This window comes from Bos mutus, chromosome 11 (genome assembly GCF_027580195.1).
Source record: "Bos mutus isolate GX-2022 chromosome 11, NWIPB_WYAK_1.1, whole genome shotgun sequence".
Lineage (NCBI taxonomy): Eukaryota > Metazoa > Chordata > Mammalia > Artiodactyla > Bovidae > Bos > Bos mutus.
This window is the reverse complement of record NC_091627.1, coordinates 10,650,313-10,665,868: the sequence shown is the minus strand read 5'-3', so window position 1 is coordinate 10,665,868 and position 15,556 is coordinate 10,650,313.

Sequence of the window (15,556 nt, the reverse complement as noted above, 5' to 3'; positions counted from 1 at the left end):
GTATGAATCGTTGTTGAATCTTGCTGGAGGGCATGCAAGAGTTCAGTGTGCAGTCCTTTCAGCTTTCCTGTTTTGAAAGCTCATAATAAAAACTGGAAAGAAAAAACATCGTCCCAACTGGCTGCCTTGAACCGCTTTACCTTCTTTTCTTGTTAAATAAACTCTTTTTCTCCCAAATGAGGCAAAAAGTCCATTTAATTAAGTCCAGCATCTGTATGATTTTGCATTATGGATTACTGGAGTCTGGAATAATAATTAATCCGATAATCAAATAATAATTAATTAAACAAATATGTAAGAAAGCCAAATAAAACCTCGGAGGGGATGGCCTGCAGTGGGGCCTGGTTGTCTTTTGCTTCTGAAACCCTCAAGAACAATCATTTAAAGACGTCCCACCAGCTGCTGCGCATTTATGCGAAGGGGGCAGTAAAGGGCCTTCTCGGTATTAGCTGAGTCACCCTTAAGAATTCATCCGCAGGAAATGTGGGGGTGGGGCTGCAGCATTATTTATGTTAAACATAAAAGTAAAGTGAAAGTCACTCGGTCATGTCCGACTTTTTGCGACCCCATGGACTATACGGAATTCTCCAGGCCAGAATACTGGAGCGGGTAGCCTTTCCCTTCTCCAGGGGATCTTTCCAAGCCAGGGATCGAACCCAGGTCTCCCGCATTGCAGGCGGATTCTTTACCAGCTGAGCCACAAGAGAAGCCCTAAACATAAGAGTAGGGACACCGAAATAGAAGAATCCGAAAATAAAACAATACATTGCATTTTAAGGCTCTCTGTAATTCCTACACAGTTTGGTAGGAGGGTCTGTGCTCCCCACCTGTGACTCCACCCCTTTGGCCACAGCTGATTGGATCAGGAGGACACAGGTACTCAAGCTGGGCCAGTCAGAATGGCTGCCCCAGGAATTTGGAAAAGAGACTAAGGAATCCCAGGGCTGTCTGAATCTGGTAACTGTTTCTGGCCATCCTCTGCCCAGTGGACTAAGGAACCTGTGTGCCACGAGGAGTACGGAGCAGCCCTCGCAAAGAGAAGCAGGAGACAGCAGGGATGCTCTGGGGACACCTGACAATCCTGCCAGGCCTTCTCCTGGTCCTGCCCTTGGGTTTTAGGAGATTTCACTGTAGTGTTCTGTTAAATTCCGTTTTTGTCCTGTTGAATCTGGCTTAAATGGATTTCTGTTGGAACCAAAATAGTCCTAATATAGTGAACACTATAGAGATCACAGTCATTTACTGACTGGGCAGGACACTGCATACTGTGCGGCCCCGGGCCTGTGCAAATGTTTCAGACCCATGCCTGGTTATTCCCGCCCTGCCTGGTGTTGCAAAGGTCTGCCCTGCCCTGCAACTGAGCTTCCCAGGCCCCTCAAATGGCCAGTGGGAGGCCCTGGGGGAGACAGGACAGCAGGAGAAGGGAGAAGCCAGGGTATTTCTCCCCCTGTCGTCCTGCCCTGGCAGCCTCTGATAGGGACCATGCTGTCTCTGCAGCTCCACCCCCATGGCCCCTTGTGAACCCCATCTCCTCCTTTTGTGCTGCCCACACAGTGGCAAGGTGGCTGTCTGCTTCAGTGATCTCTGGGTCTCTGTTCCATTTCTATTGGCATCTCAGTATTTCGGTTACCTGTGCAGTTAATTGCCTGTATCAAATTCCACCTGTTGAAGTACTGTTTTCATGGTTGAATGCTGACGGAAGCACATGACCTCATTTTACTCTCAAAATGCCCCTCTGAGGGAGATATTAGGATCCTCACTTTGCAAATGAGGAAGCTGATGCTCAGAGAAGTTAAGTAACACACCCCAAAGTCATACAGCTTGTCACAATGCTCAGAAGCTCTTTGAGCTCTTACTATTGAGCTGCTGTGTTCAGTCACCTCGTTAGTTACAATGAAGGCTTCCCAGACGGCGCTAATGGTAAACAACCTGCCTGTCAGTGCAGGAGACACAAGAGATGTGGGTTCGATCCCTAGGTTGGGAAGATCCCCTGCAGGAGGAAATGGCAAGCCATTCCAGTATTCTTGCCAGGAAAACCCCATGGACAGAGGAGCCTGGTGGGCTACAGTCCATAGGGTCACAAAGAGTTGGGCACGACTGAAGCAACTTAGAATGCACGTATAGTTAGAAAGAAAAGTCATTAAAGACAAGCAACAAGAAACAAATCCTGGGCAAGATCCTGAGGATCTGGATTGGCCCTTCAGGCCTGGAAAACTCCCTCAGGCAAATCCATCCTCTCTCAGCCCCTGGACGGCACAGAGACTGGTCCTGGAATCTCAGGCCTCAACTTAGGAGCTCAGAGCCCCTGGGCATGAGCCTCTCTGAGCCCAGATCTCTCCTCATTACGGGAGAGAAGTCAAGTTTAAAGGTCAGATCCCCGAAGAGGCAGCATGAACACACCTCAGGCAGCAACGGTGGCGTGACTGCACAGTGGTCAAAGTGCTGCCCGTAGCCTGGAGCGCAGTCACCCCGATAAGCCTATTCAGCTCTTGTGTCTGCATCTCCTCCTCCTCTGGGGCCTCGGCCAGCTGTGTGGATGCAGAGGAGGGATGTGGATGCTGTGTTTCAGTTACTGATCCACCTTTGCCCAGGACAAGTACCACCTGTTCTCATTGACTTGGGATTTTTCTTGTTTCAAAAAATATGTCCATTTTTCATATCCATAAACTATTTGGGCTTGAAGGGCTGGTTCTATTTTTTTCCTGACACATATGAAGTGAAACGTGTAACTATTGGAGGAAAAATGCTCCTGGGAGCCCATGGGCCACTGCCCACTCAGGCATTGATGATAGGGGCCAGGAAAACTGTGCTCCTGCTGTTAGCAGAGTGATCCCAGACATGTGACTTCTCACAGGCCTCAGTTTTCTTACCTGTAATCTCAGTCCCTATGCCAGGGGTATTGTCAGGGTTCCTTCAACTAATTCAAAGGTCCAGAGGACGGGTACCACCTATAATTATTGTTTTGTTAATGTTTTGTTATTATTGCCAGCAATCTGTGGCCTGAGTGGGTCCCTTGTGGCCTATGGAAGTATAAGGCCAGATTCCAGGGCTCCTCAGGTGCCCCAGGCCAGGTGCTGGGATGACGGGTGGGCACCCTAACTTCTGTGGAGCTAACTTCTGTGAAGGCAAGTAGTCTGCAGCCCTTAATTATTATTTTTTAATTCGGCAACCAGGGATGGAACCCGGGTGCCCTGCAGTGGAAGCATAGAGTCCTGACCACAGGACCTCCAGGGCATTCTTTTCTGAATTAATTAATTAATTTGTAGCCCTTATGAATGGCCTCTAATCTGGGATGGTTGGGAGGCTCCTGGTAAGCTTGTAGCTCTGGTGCCTGGCATCTCCACCTCTCAGGTCTGATCCCTTTTGTGCATTCAACTCAGATTCCCAACTCAGATTCATCTGGGGAATTAGCTTGGGCTCCATTTTGGCATCATGTCCTGCTGGGCAAGCTGTGTAACTCTGAGCATGTGGCTTAACCTCTCTGAGGCTTTGTCTCCTCAGGTAAGATGGTAGTTCTGATGATACCCACCTCGAGGTCTCAGTCCTGCAAGTCCTTACTGTTGATTGGACCAAGGTGGGTGTTGGTGGAGTGATGGGAATGTGACCTGGAGCTGAAGGACCTGGTAGTCTAGAGAGGCAAGTGTTGCTATAGTAACAGTAAGAATGGCCACATTTATTGAGGCCACACTATGGGCAGGGTGTACTGCCTTGCTCCCCGCTGCCAGTCTGAGAGCTGATGGGGGCCATGATGACTGCATTGGATGGAACTCTACTTGCTCCCTGGCCTTTGCCTGCCCAAAGAGAGAGTCCACGGGCATCCCAGAAGGCCAGCTGGGCCTGAACCAGGAGGCCTTCTGAAGTTTCATGGGCACCTGAAGAGTTGAAGCTGGAGGGCTGGCTGAACTTCCATCCACCCCTACTTTGCAGATAGAAACACAAAGGCTCAGATCAGAGAAGGACTTGTCTGAGGTCCCCACAGACAAGTTAGGAGCCCAGACATACTGTTTCCCCACCGAGGCTTTGGTACCATTTCCTTTATGGTGGGGAAACAGCCAAGGGGTGCAGTGAGGGGACAAGGACATAAAGATAGCCATGCCACCCACCCCGTGGTTCTGGAAGTTGTTTCCAGGCAATTTTCCAGGGGAATTCCTGACTTGGAGCCAGGATGTCCGACTCTTTAGAGGCCGCTTCTTTGGTAGGACTGTAAAGGGAGCCAGTACTGGGACCTGGGCTGAGGGTCTGGTGGCAGAAATGAAGACTCCACCTGCAGTTGCTTGGACCCAAAGTGACCCTCCTCCCCCCGCCTGCTCAGCCCCCCTATCTCTAGCTCCCCTACTCATTCCATTCACTTCATCCTTCTGAGATTTATTCCCGAGTCTCGAAGCCTGGAAATAATTTGCTGACAAAGCCCCGTCCTCGGCAGGTGCTTTAATTGGTTTTGTGGGAGCAGGTCCGGGAGCATCTATTTAGAAGGAAATAGAAATTATGGCGGTGCTGCCCGTCCTTTCTCTGTAATGGGGACTGTGGAGTGTGTCTCTGTGTGTGTGTGTGTAGAGGGGAGGGCAGCTCGAGGAAAGCAGAGAACTGGTCACAGAGGCTGTGGGTTCCTGGGGAGGGTGTCTGGGACCACAGGGCAGTGAGGGTAGGGGCTGCAGGCCGCCTGCCTCCTCGGCCCTGGACCAGCCTTGGAATTGGGGCAGGGCAACTTCTTAGCCTTGTAGAGCTGAGGGAGGGAGAAGGCGGCGGGCTGGAGGGATCCCAGGTGCCAAGACATGGGTGGGCTTAGCGATCAGGAGCCTCATCCCTGTCCTGCTTCAAGGACACCCTAGCACCTCTGGGTGGGCATCCTCTGAAACACAAATCACAGTTGTAACTCCTTGACTCAAAGCCCTTCCATGTCTCCCCACTGCCTTTGGAACGAAGCCAAGCTCCTTAGCTTGACATTCAAGGTCCCTCACATGTCTGTCCTCAGAAGACAGATGACCGCCTCAGCCATGTCTTTCTTTCCTCCAGTCCCCATCTGCTCCCTACAATAGTCTCTAGTCCCTGTCTTCCTGTGTGCCGTGCCCCTTGATCACCCGGCAACTGCCTCGTTACTGAGAAGATCATCCCCACTCTCATTTTATAGCCTAGGAAATGGAGGCTCAGAAAGGTTAAGTCACACAGCGGGGCTGGGACTCCAACCCAGGACTGTCTAGTACCCAGTCCCATACTCTTCACTACCAAGGCCCAGATGGAACAGGCCTCTGAGCTCCACGTCTTCTCCTGAAATATCCCTGCCTGCATTTTTCCATTGGCAAACCCTTATGCATCCTTTTAAAGCCCACTTGACGTCACTTTTTTTGGGAATCCTTTCCTGACTGACCCCTATGTCCAGTCTCTCCTTTGAGCTTCCCCAAACCCCAGCCAAGCCCTCATCTCAGCTCTGATCTCTGGGTTTGTCCTTGTTTTGTGTTAGTGTCTGTCTCCTGCTCTTCATCCCTCCCTCCAGACAGAACTTCAGCTAAACCGTTGATCTTACAATGAGGACTGCGGCCCTGAAGCACAGATGGGTCAGAGCCTGGGACCTGAGCTCTTTTCTTGCCTGGGGTATTGAGCAGCCTAGACCACAGCTGCTCTGTGTGATCCTGAGCAAGACCCTGTGTCTCTGTGGACTCAGTGTGCCCATCTGTAAAATGGGAGGGCAGTCTGGAGGCATCTGACTCTTAGGGACTCTGAGGGCCAGGCTTGGTCTGGAGCCTTACCAGTGTGATTGTGACTCTTGTGGTGGGTGTGATGGGGTGGCCACTCTCCATGTCAGGGTGGGTCACATCAAAGAGCCAGTGGTGGTGCCTGGCATGGGTTCCACATGGTAACGGGAGACGGGGCTTGTAGAGCTCTGAAGTGAGTCTTGAATCAGGGCTGCAATCTCAGCTCTGCCACTCATCTGCTATGTGTGAGCTCAGGCAAGCCTCCCACCCCATGGGCCTCGATCTCATCTGTAGGATGCAGTAACAATAATACCACCCCAGAGGGTCGATTTGCTGTGAGGATCGCAGGACAGGTGCACAGGGCCTGGCCCAGAACATGTGTCATGAGTGCAAAAATCTGGGTGCCACCTCCCTGCTGGCACAGAAGGGGGCAGAGGGGGTCCTAAAGGATCTCAGTGTAGTTAGACAACCAGACTGACTCACAGAGACCAGGCCAAAGCTAAGGGGCTCTCATGGGTTTCCTGGCCCCAAGGTGGACCCTGAGGTTGGGGCTCCTAAGGTGTTTTTTCCTGGTGTGATTTTTGTTTTAAGACTCCAGAAAGCTAGTAGTAAAGAACCCACCTGCCAATGCAGGAGACATGGGATGCAGGTTTGATCCCTGGGTGGGGAAGATCCCCTGGAGGAGAGCAAGGCAACACACTCCAGTCCATGGCGTTGCAAAGAATCGGACACAACTGAAGCGACATGGCACGCACACGCATGTGATTTTTTTTAATTTTAAGACTCCAGGAGAGTGTTAAGTGGGTGCCGGCAGTTCCTGGACAGATGGGCAGGGTGTGGGTGGGTGGGCTCAGAGGAGAGCTGGGGCGGGCAGAGGCAGGCAGTGCCAGGATGAGACCAATACGACCCAGAGGTGGCCGGCCGGGTTCGGAGACCCCCATTCACATGCCCCAGAGTCAAGGTCCCAGCCAGGTCTCCCCGCGTCCCGGCTGTGCGCACCGCCTCGGTCACCCGCTCTGTCAAAGGAGGAGGCAGCCCCCGCGCGTGGCCGGGTTGGGGTGCGAGCGGACGGGCCGGGCAGGCAGCGGCCGCGGGGCTCTGGCCCGGCTTCCGGGCCCCGGCGCGGCGGCAGCCGCCGGCCCTTCCACGCGGCCGCTCCGACAGAGTGTCTGCGGCCACAGGGGAGCCCGGGAGAGGAGAAGCCACCACCCACCCCGACGCCCCCGGGCGCCCGGCCCGAGCCCGCGTAGTGCCGACCGCAGGGGGCGCCACGAGGCCGCGGTTGGGCCTCCCTGGCGGCTGCCGCAGCCCGGCGGAGAGGGGCGGCGCGGGGCCGGGGCGGAAGTCTCGGCAGCTCCCGAGGCCGAGCGTCCCGCCTCGCCGCCGTCGGGCAGCCGGGACCCCCGCGGGTGTTTGGGGCGCTTGGGGTCGCGCCCCCGCCGAACGAGGCCCAGGCCCAGACGGATGCGCGGGCATCCGATCGTCGACCCACCCGGTGCACCGTGGCCCCCGCAAGGCCTTCCCGCCGCGTGTGTCCGGCTCCGCGTGGCAGCGGGTGTGCGCGGGGTCCGGGGTGTGTGTGTGTGTGAGCCCTTGCGGATCCACCGCGTGTGACAGCGGCCGCGGGCGGGAACGCGTCCAGCGTGTGTGTCCTTGGGGAGACCTGCTGTGGCGGGCCGGGTGCGCCGGGTCCTGGCGGGCTGGGGACCCTTCCTTTGTTGGCGCCCCTCCTCCCCACAGGCCGGGAGGGGGTGAGCAGGAGTGGGGGTCCCAGGCCGGAATCTGCAGGCCTGGGAGACGGTCACAAGGGCAGGCAGATGAAGGAGGAGATCTCTTCCTCCCTTTCCCCTTCCCATCTCCAGGTTCCCTGGCCTCCTTCCCCAAAGAGAAGACCTGAATGGGAGTTTCCTCTCCTCCTGGAAGAAATGGAGCTGTGTATGTGTGTGTGTTCCGGTATCCTCTTGACCCATGAATCTTGGGCGGAGAAAGCTCTTGATCTCTAGGGATTCGATCACTCCAGGTCCCAGGGAGAAGGCTCACCCCTGGCATGCCCTGGTGGGGACCTGAGCCTTGGGAGGGAGTGGAATTGACTTGCCAGGGAGTCTTGACTTGGAGACTTGACAGGGAGACTTGATTTGGGAGGAAGTGGAATTGAAACCAGCAACAGCAGGGGGCCTTGGAGGTGGTGAGCTGTGTGTCTGGAGGTTTTGAGCCCAGGGACTATCTATAGGTCCTTTCCAGCTCATTCACACAGAACCTTTGAGAATCCACACAGAACCTTTCAGAAGCACTTGTCCTGAGCCAGGCTCTGCCCTGGGAAAGGTGAGGGAAGGGAGAGGAGATTTAGAGAGGACTGAGGCCCCGCCCCCGCCAGGTCATTGCAGTCCAGCAGAGCTGGTAGGACTTAAAGGTTGGCAGCGCATGTAGGAGGGATGTGGTCAGAGGGGGAAACGGGAAGTGGGGTCGCCTCGCAGGACCTTAGAGCCAGAAAAAAGGAAATCTGGATTTTCTCTCACAGGGGCCACCAATGTGCCCTGTCCCTACTCCAAAACCTGCCCCGCCCCTGCAGGTGGGGATTCAGAACACAGGTTCAGAGCAACGGAAGGGGAAGCTGGTTGATTTGACGGGTTGCTTAACCTCTCTGAGATGTTCGTGAAACAGGCTTTGTAGTAACTTGATTTTGAGGTCCCACACTATTTCCCCCTTCCCAGTGGTGGCAAACCCAGCACCCACCACTGAGTACAAGGAAGAAGGTGCCTTCCAGGCCCAGCACATCACGGTTCCCCGTCCTGGCACTGTGACTGGTTCATATACAGGCGCAGGACCCCACTCCTGGCCAGAGGCTTTCCCGCAGGACAGGCTGTAGGAATTGTCACCACTTATTCTTGCCTTGGCTTTTGAACCTGTTACTGACTTTAGAAAGCTTGCATTTTCACTATTTCTGCTATTGGGCAAGTCCTGAGCAGTTCAGAAATACAAGAGGGCCTGCTTTGTGTGCAGGTTGGTTCATTCTTGGCAGCAGCCACACGGAGCAGGTGCAAGAGCTGAGGTCGGGAGTCAGACAGACCTCAGGGTCCCCATCTCTGCAGCTTCTCCCTGAGGGACTCTGGACAGTTTCCCTGGAGTCAGGGGGGACAAGGACCCTTGGAGGATCCAGCAGGAAAGAAGGAGGAGGCTGAATAGTTGCTGGGCTGGACTGGGGACACTGGTGGTGGGGGGGTGGGGGTAAAGTGGGGTGCTGCAGTAGCTGCAGGGGGGCTCTGAGCCTTAGACACCCAGAGCCCCTGCCAGCTCGGGTCACCAGCTCCTCCAGTGACTACAGTGGTGGCATCCGTGAGATCTGTTCATTTCTCCCTCCTCCGCCTTCTCTCTCTCACTCCTCTCTCTCCCCTCCGCTTCCTGCCCCCACAGCCTCAGTCTCTTTCTCTCTTATCCACTTGACACAGGACAGTCAAGCAGCCTTTAAACCCAAACCCAAACAGGACCATGAACCTCTCTGGTTTAAAGCCCAAACGTGAATTCCTGTTGCTCTTGGACCGAGTCCTGACTTGGTCCCGGGCCCACCTTCAGGGCCCAGCCTGCCCCTCCACTTCCCTCTCACTGGCCTCCTCCCCATCCTTATGTGCTGGCTTCTCCCAACTGCTGAGCGCCAGGCCTGGAGCACAGTGGTGAGGGGCCAGGCTTTGGGATTTGAATCAGGACTCTGCTAGCTGTGTGCCCACCCTCTCTGCATCTCAGCTTCCCAGTCTACAGGAAAATAACACAATTATCCACCTCAGTGGGGAGGTGTGGGCACGCAGAGTGTTAGCACAGGGCCCAGCACCGGAAAGGACCAGACCCGTGTATGGCAGGCTTCTATTATTATTATTATCGGTGTCTGTGCAAGGAAGTCATCCCAGCCTCTTAACCCAGCCCTCCAGGAATCTCTGGCTTGCCAAGTCTCCCCTCCAGACTAGCTGTCCCTCTTCCCTCATCCCTCAAGGCTTTGTTCCCATAAGTGTGGAAGGACCGGAATCTTTGGGGCGGGGCTGTCATCACCCATGGGGGCTGCTTGTGGGTCCAGCTACCCCTCCCAGAAGCTCTGACCCGATGGGGAAGGGAGGATGGAGCACCTGGTCCCTGGGGGCTGAGATCCCCGAGAGGGACCCAGAGGATAAAGAGACAGCATTTTCAAAATAATTGCAGTGATCAAGAAAGACTCCCCATCCCATCCTGGATAAAGGGAGGAAGACATTTAAGTCTTGAGTGAGCAAATTTGACCTGAGCAAACCAGCTTGGGCAGAGGGGTGTGCAGGACATTAGCTGGAGAGAGGTGACATGATTAAAGGGTCATTGTTAACTAAATCCTTACTGAATGCTTGGTTTCCATCGTTTTTGTTGTCTAGGCTGATAGAAAATGTACTCCTTTTCCCATCATCAGAGAACAAGAGAATGATCTATTTTCCACACACATAACGTTTCTGTCTGCGATCCCATCGCTGACACCCATCAGATGTTGCTGAGGAGGGTGTGGTTGGGAGTCATGGAAGGGTGGGAGATGGGGTGCTGGGCCCAGGGAGGAGGTGGTGGAGCAGGGAGAAGTGGACCGACTGGGGGTGTGCTTTGTGTTGGGGTGTTGAAGATCCCCTGGAGTAGGGCATGGCAATCCACTCCAGTATTCTTGCCTGGAGAATCCCACGGACAGAGGAGCCTGGCAGGCTACAGTCCATGGGGTCGCAAAGAGTCGGACACGACCAAGCAAATAAGCACAGCATAACGCAGACACTTGCTGATGGATTGGTTATGGGGTGATGGACGGGAGGCGGGAAGGCCCTTCCAGCTTTGTACAGCTGAGTGGATGGAGGCGTTGCTGCTGGGAGGAACAGAAGGTGGGGCCCCCAGCCTGGCCTGAAGGAGCCCTCTGAACCTTCGGCCCTGATCCATGCAAGGCTCTGGGAATCAGGAGCCCAGAGCGGCCTGTCTACCTTGGACAGGTAGGGTATGATACGTGGCTATGTGGGCCTCAAGAGATTTCTGATTACTGGGACTTCCTTGGAGGCTTCCACTGCAGCTTCCACTGCAGGGGGCATGGGTTTGAGCCTTGATTGGGGCACTAAGATCCTGTATGCTGCTTGTGGCCAAAAAATTGAAAAATATATTAAAACTAAAATAGTAATAATGATAAAATGTGTTTGTGATCATTAAAAAAGGTGAGTCTTGGGCAGGTATGTCTATGCACATGGCTGTGATGGGTTCAGGCAGGAGAACTTACCTGGCCGGGATCTCTCACTCCCACCCAACCCCTGTCACCCACGGACACAGGCTCTGTTGTTAGAGTCAGGAAGGGATGAAGGAAAGAGGGAAGACCAGGCCAAGTGGGTTTGACCATGCTCTGACTTGCTGGTGCAGACATGGCTTCAAAGCCTGCTGATCTGCATGCTGCCCTGCCCACCCCAACATAGACCAGTGGGGGGAGCCTGCATGGGGTCCAGGGAGGCAGGGTGTGGTAGGGCCTTGTCTCTGGAGTCAGAGAGACCTAGGTTCAAATTCTCCCACATACTATTTTGGGCAGCTGGCCTCTCTGAGCCTCAGTCTCCTCATCTGTAAAATGGGAATATTGGTAGTTCCTACCTCCCTGTTGTTTGTTGGTAAGTCATATCTGACTCTTTTGCAACCCCATGGACTGTAGCCCACCAGGCTTCTCTGTCCATGGGATTTCCCAGGCAAGAATACTGGTTGCCATTTCCTTCTCCCGGAGATCTTCCTGACCCACAGGTGAAACCTGCCTCTCCTGCTTGGCAGGCAGATTCTTTACCACTGAGCCACCAGGGAAGACTTAGTGACTAAACAACAGTAGCATCCTTGTAGGGTTGTTGGGAAGATTAGAATCTGAGAACACGTGTAAAGCATGTGACACAGCAGACAGGAAGTGCTCCGTGCATTTTAACCATCGTGATTATCATTACTGTAATAGGTCTTGAATGCAGCAGTAGATGTTCTTTCTACCTCCAGACCTTCTGAAGTTTTGCTTCCTCTGGGTCTGGGTGCTGTACCCCTCCTCCTCCTTCCATGCCCAGGTCAGGGGTCTTGTCTCTGGAAGCCCCTCTGAACTCCTCCAGCACTCAACTGACTTGAGATGCCCCTTGGTCTACCACCCTGTGCCTGGTGTACCCTCTCCACAGAGGTTACTCAGTACTGGCTGCCTCCCTTCTCCCAGACTGGCCACCAGGGGATGCTGGGCTTGACATTTTCTGTGTCCATGACCCACCCAGAGGCCTTGGATCGCCCAGCTCATGCTTTCTGGCTCCCTCCTTGAATTCCAGATCACTTTCCTCTCAGATGAGCAGGGCCTGGGCAGTGCCCAGCAGTGGAGTGTGGAATGCCAGACAGTTTAGGATGGTAGTGAGGTCCTTGCTGGCCGGGGCTGGGCTGGGTGTGAGGAAGGGGGCCAGAGCTGGTGGAGGCCGATGAAGGTTGAGCCCATGAGAAGGAGGTGGTGGCTATCTCTGCCTGGGGCATCCTTGATCACAGATACAGGTAATGAGGGAACAAAATGTAGGGAGTCCCTCTGGGGGGCCAAGGCCCAGCAGGAAGATGGTGTCAGCTGGAGGGCAGAGGCCATCCCGCCAGGCCGATACTCCACTGGCCCTGGGCTCAGGTCACTTCCAGGCCTGTCTTCTCTGGATGGGAAACCCTGTGTTGGGGTTTGAGTGGAGGGGAGGGATTTTATGGCCTGGGTGAGGGGAAGTGGCAGACAGGCAGGGGGTAGATGGCTTTCCCGGAATCCCAGATCGCACTTTAATAATTTGTTTCAGAATTAATGTCCATTCACGCTGTCTTCACTGTTCCAGCTCATTGGAAGATTAAATAAAAACGCGTGTCCTCCCCACCAACCCCAATGGAGGGAGACCAACCCTGTTCTTTCCGGCTGGGCTAGCTGCCTGAAGCCAGTGCAGGAAATAAATCTCTCAGAGAAAACCACTTTGCTCACACAATTTCAATCCAACAGGGCATAGTGGCCCCAGTCACTCCTTGTTTTATTTAGCTGATAATCTTTTATTGTATCAGGAGAACCTCGCGGAAGCACTGTGTCTTTACAGGCCCGTGGCCTCCCCAAACAGCTGGGCCGGGCCTCCTGGGCAGGCACGGGCTGGCTCTCTGCCCTGGGCAACCTCCCTTTGCTGCAGCCAGGGACCCAGAGAGGTGGTTGCTCAGGTGCCAGGGCACTGGGGAAGGGACTGGGGTGGCTGCCCCTGGCTACAGGACACAGGCAGGGCCTTGGTGGGAGTGGAACGGCTGTACTTTGCTTCTGGAGACCAGGCCTCAGGGGCCCAGCTTGTGGGGGCTCATCAGCCAGGGAAGCCAAGAGCAGACGACCAACCAAGACGTCACTCAGTCAGTCAGTCACTCCACAAATATTTACTGCATGCCTTCTCTGTGCCAGGCTCTGAGAATAAGAAGGTGAGGAGACAGACAGACAGGCCCTCCTGTGTGGCAGCCGCTCCTCCTGGGGTAAGCCTTTGTCTCATCACACTGCCTGATTAAACTTTCCTGCTCTTGTACCATTTTCTCTAAGGCGTAGTTCCATTCTTTTTTCCACTTGTTTTTTTATTTCATGTGGATTATCTAGTACAGAAGCCGACACTAATTTAATAATATTTAGAAATATTAGAAGCTAATGGGCTATTCTAAAAATAAGTAAAAATAAACCTTCACATCAAAGAGAGACATGACTGGATAAAGGCAAAGAAAATCTGTCAGTCTTGGGGTTAGGAGAGAAAGTCAGCCAGCATTAAGATACGAGGTGATTGCTTTATCCAATTATCTATTTCTTATTTACTAAATTATTTTTTATTATGTATCCATTAATTAGCCAATATTTATGCATTTTTCCTATTTTGTTTTGGTGTTGCCTCTTTTACACTGCTGCTCCTGCTGCTGCTGCTAAGTCACTTCAGTCGTGTCCAACTCTGTGTGACCCCAGAGACGGCCCACTTATTATGTATTAACTTTCCCACTCAAGTTCTTTGAGTTTATAAATTGTATCTATCATATTTTCATAGTTCAACCTGGATCATTAGAATGTTTTCTGTTCTCACTGGGGTTTAATAAACTTCATGTAAACATAGATTTGGCTTTCCAGGTGATGCTAGTGGTAAAGAACCTGCCTCAGTGCAGCAGACATCAGAGAAGCGGGTTCGATCCCTAGGTTGGGAAGATCCCTTGGAGGAAGACATGGCAACCCGCTCCAGTATTCTTGCCTGAAGAATCCTATGGACAGAGAAGCCTGGAGGGTTATTGTCCAAAGGGTCACAAAGAATTGTACACGACCAAAGCGACTTGGCTCGCACACAGGCAAACATAGATTTGGCTCTGATTTCTTCAACACATTTCTCATCTAAAATTTTTCTAAATGAAAAAAAAAATTTTTGACATTAATTGTAGACTTACAGGGGCTTCCCTGATAGCTCAGCTGGTAAAGAATCTGCCTGCAACGCAGGAGACCCTGGTTCAATTCTTGGGCTATGGGGTCGCACTATTCACTGTTCATAGACTTACAGGAAATTGGGAAATAGTATGAAGAGTCTGGGATACCGTTCCCCCAAAGCTATCCCCAAAGGTAATATCTTTCATGGCTGTGATACAGTATCAAAACACCAGGGTAGGCAGGTTTGAACAACTTTGCTGCTGCTGCTGCTAAGTCGCTTCAGCCGTGTCCGACTCTGCGCGACCCCATAGATGGCAGCCCACCAGGCTCCCCTGTCCCTGGGATTCTCCAGGCAAGAACACTTTAGGGCTGGATAATTTCAATAATTTCAAGTTGCCTTTGTGCTCCTGTGCCTCATCCCTTCTCCGCACTCCTTGACTGACGGTGCCTGCTTGCAGGGTCGTGGGGGCACCCCTCAGTATTGCCAGGATGGTGAAGTCGGGAGAGAGTGGGGGTGAATCTGACAGGACCCTGACAGATTTCGTGCTGGGCCTGCTCTGAGCCAGGGCCCTGCAGGCTCTGCAGAACCTACGGTGGGTGGACAGGCAAGGTTCTTGGCTTCCAGGGCTGCCCTGAAGTAAGCCCAGACTCTGGAGCTTTCTGGTGGGAGGGAGTTAAACGCCCTTCGTGGTGGACTGAAATGTGTCCCCACAAAATTCATGTGTTGAAGGCCCAACCCTTGTACCTTAGAATGTGACTGTATTTGCAGGCAGGGTCTTCGAAGAGGTAATTAAGTTACAGTGAGGTCACTAGGGTGGGCTCTGACCCAACAGGACTGTTTCAGCAGGGGATATTAGGACACTCACAGAGGGAGGACCGTGTAAGAACTCAGGGAGAAGGGGGCCATCTGCAAGCCAAGGAGAGAGACTGTAAGAAACCAGCCCTGCTTGGCTACCTGGATCTTGCACTTCCAGCCCCCAGAGGTATGAGAAAAACAATTTCTTTTGTTTAAGCCACCCAGTCTCTGGTACTTTGTTATGGCAACACTGGTAAATAAACACTCTCCAGTGTATTCATCTACATTCGGGGGAGTGAGAGAGATGGCCCCCAGAAGCTGATACCAGATAAAACCCAGATGCCCAGTTAAATTGGAATTTCAGATAAACAGTGAACAATTTTTTTAAAACATATATTGAATGGGGGCATACTTATACTAAAAAAATTCATTGTTTATCTGAAATTCCAATTTAACCAGGTGTCTTATATCTTTATTTGTTACAGCCGGCCACTCGGCCTCAGAATTGAGGCAGTGGCTCCCGCCAGGACCAAGGCTCAAGGACACACATGCCAGCCATCGCTGCCCAGAAGGGGCTGAGAGCCGGAGGCGGCTTCCCGGGCCTGAGCACTCTCCCCAAACGGTTCCATCTCCCGCACAAACATATTTATTGGGCTTGATGGC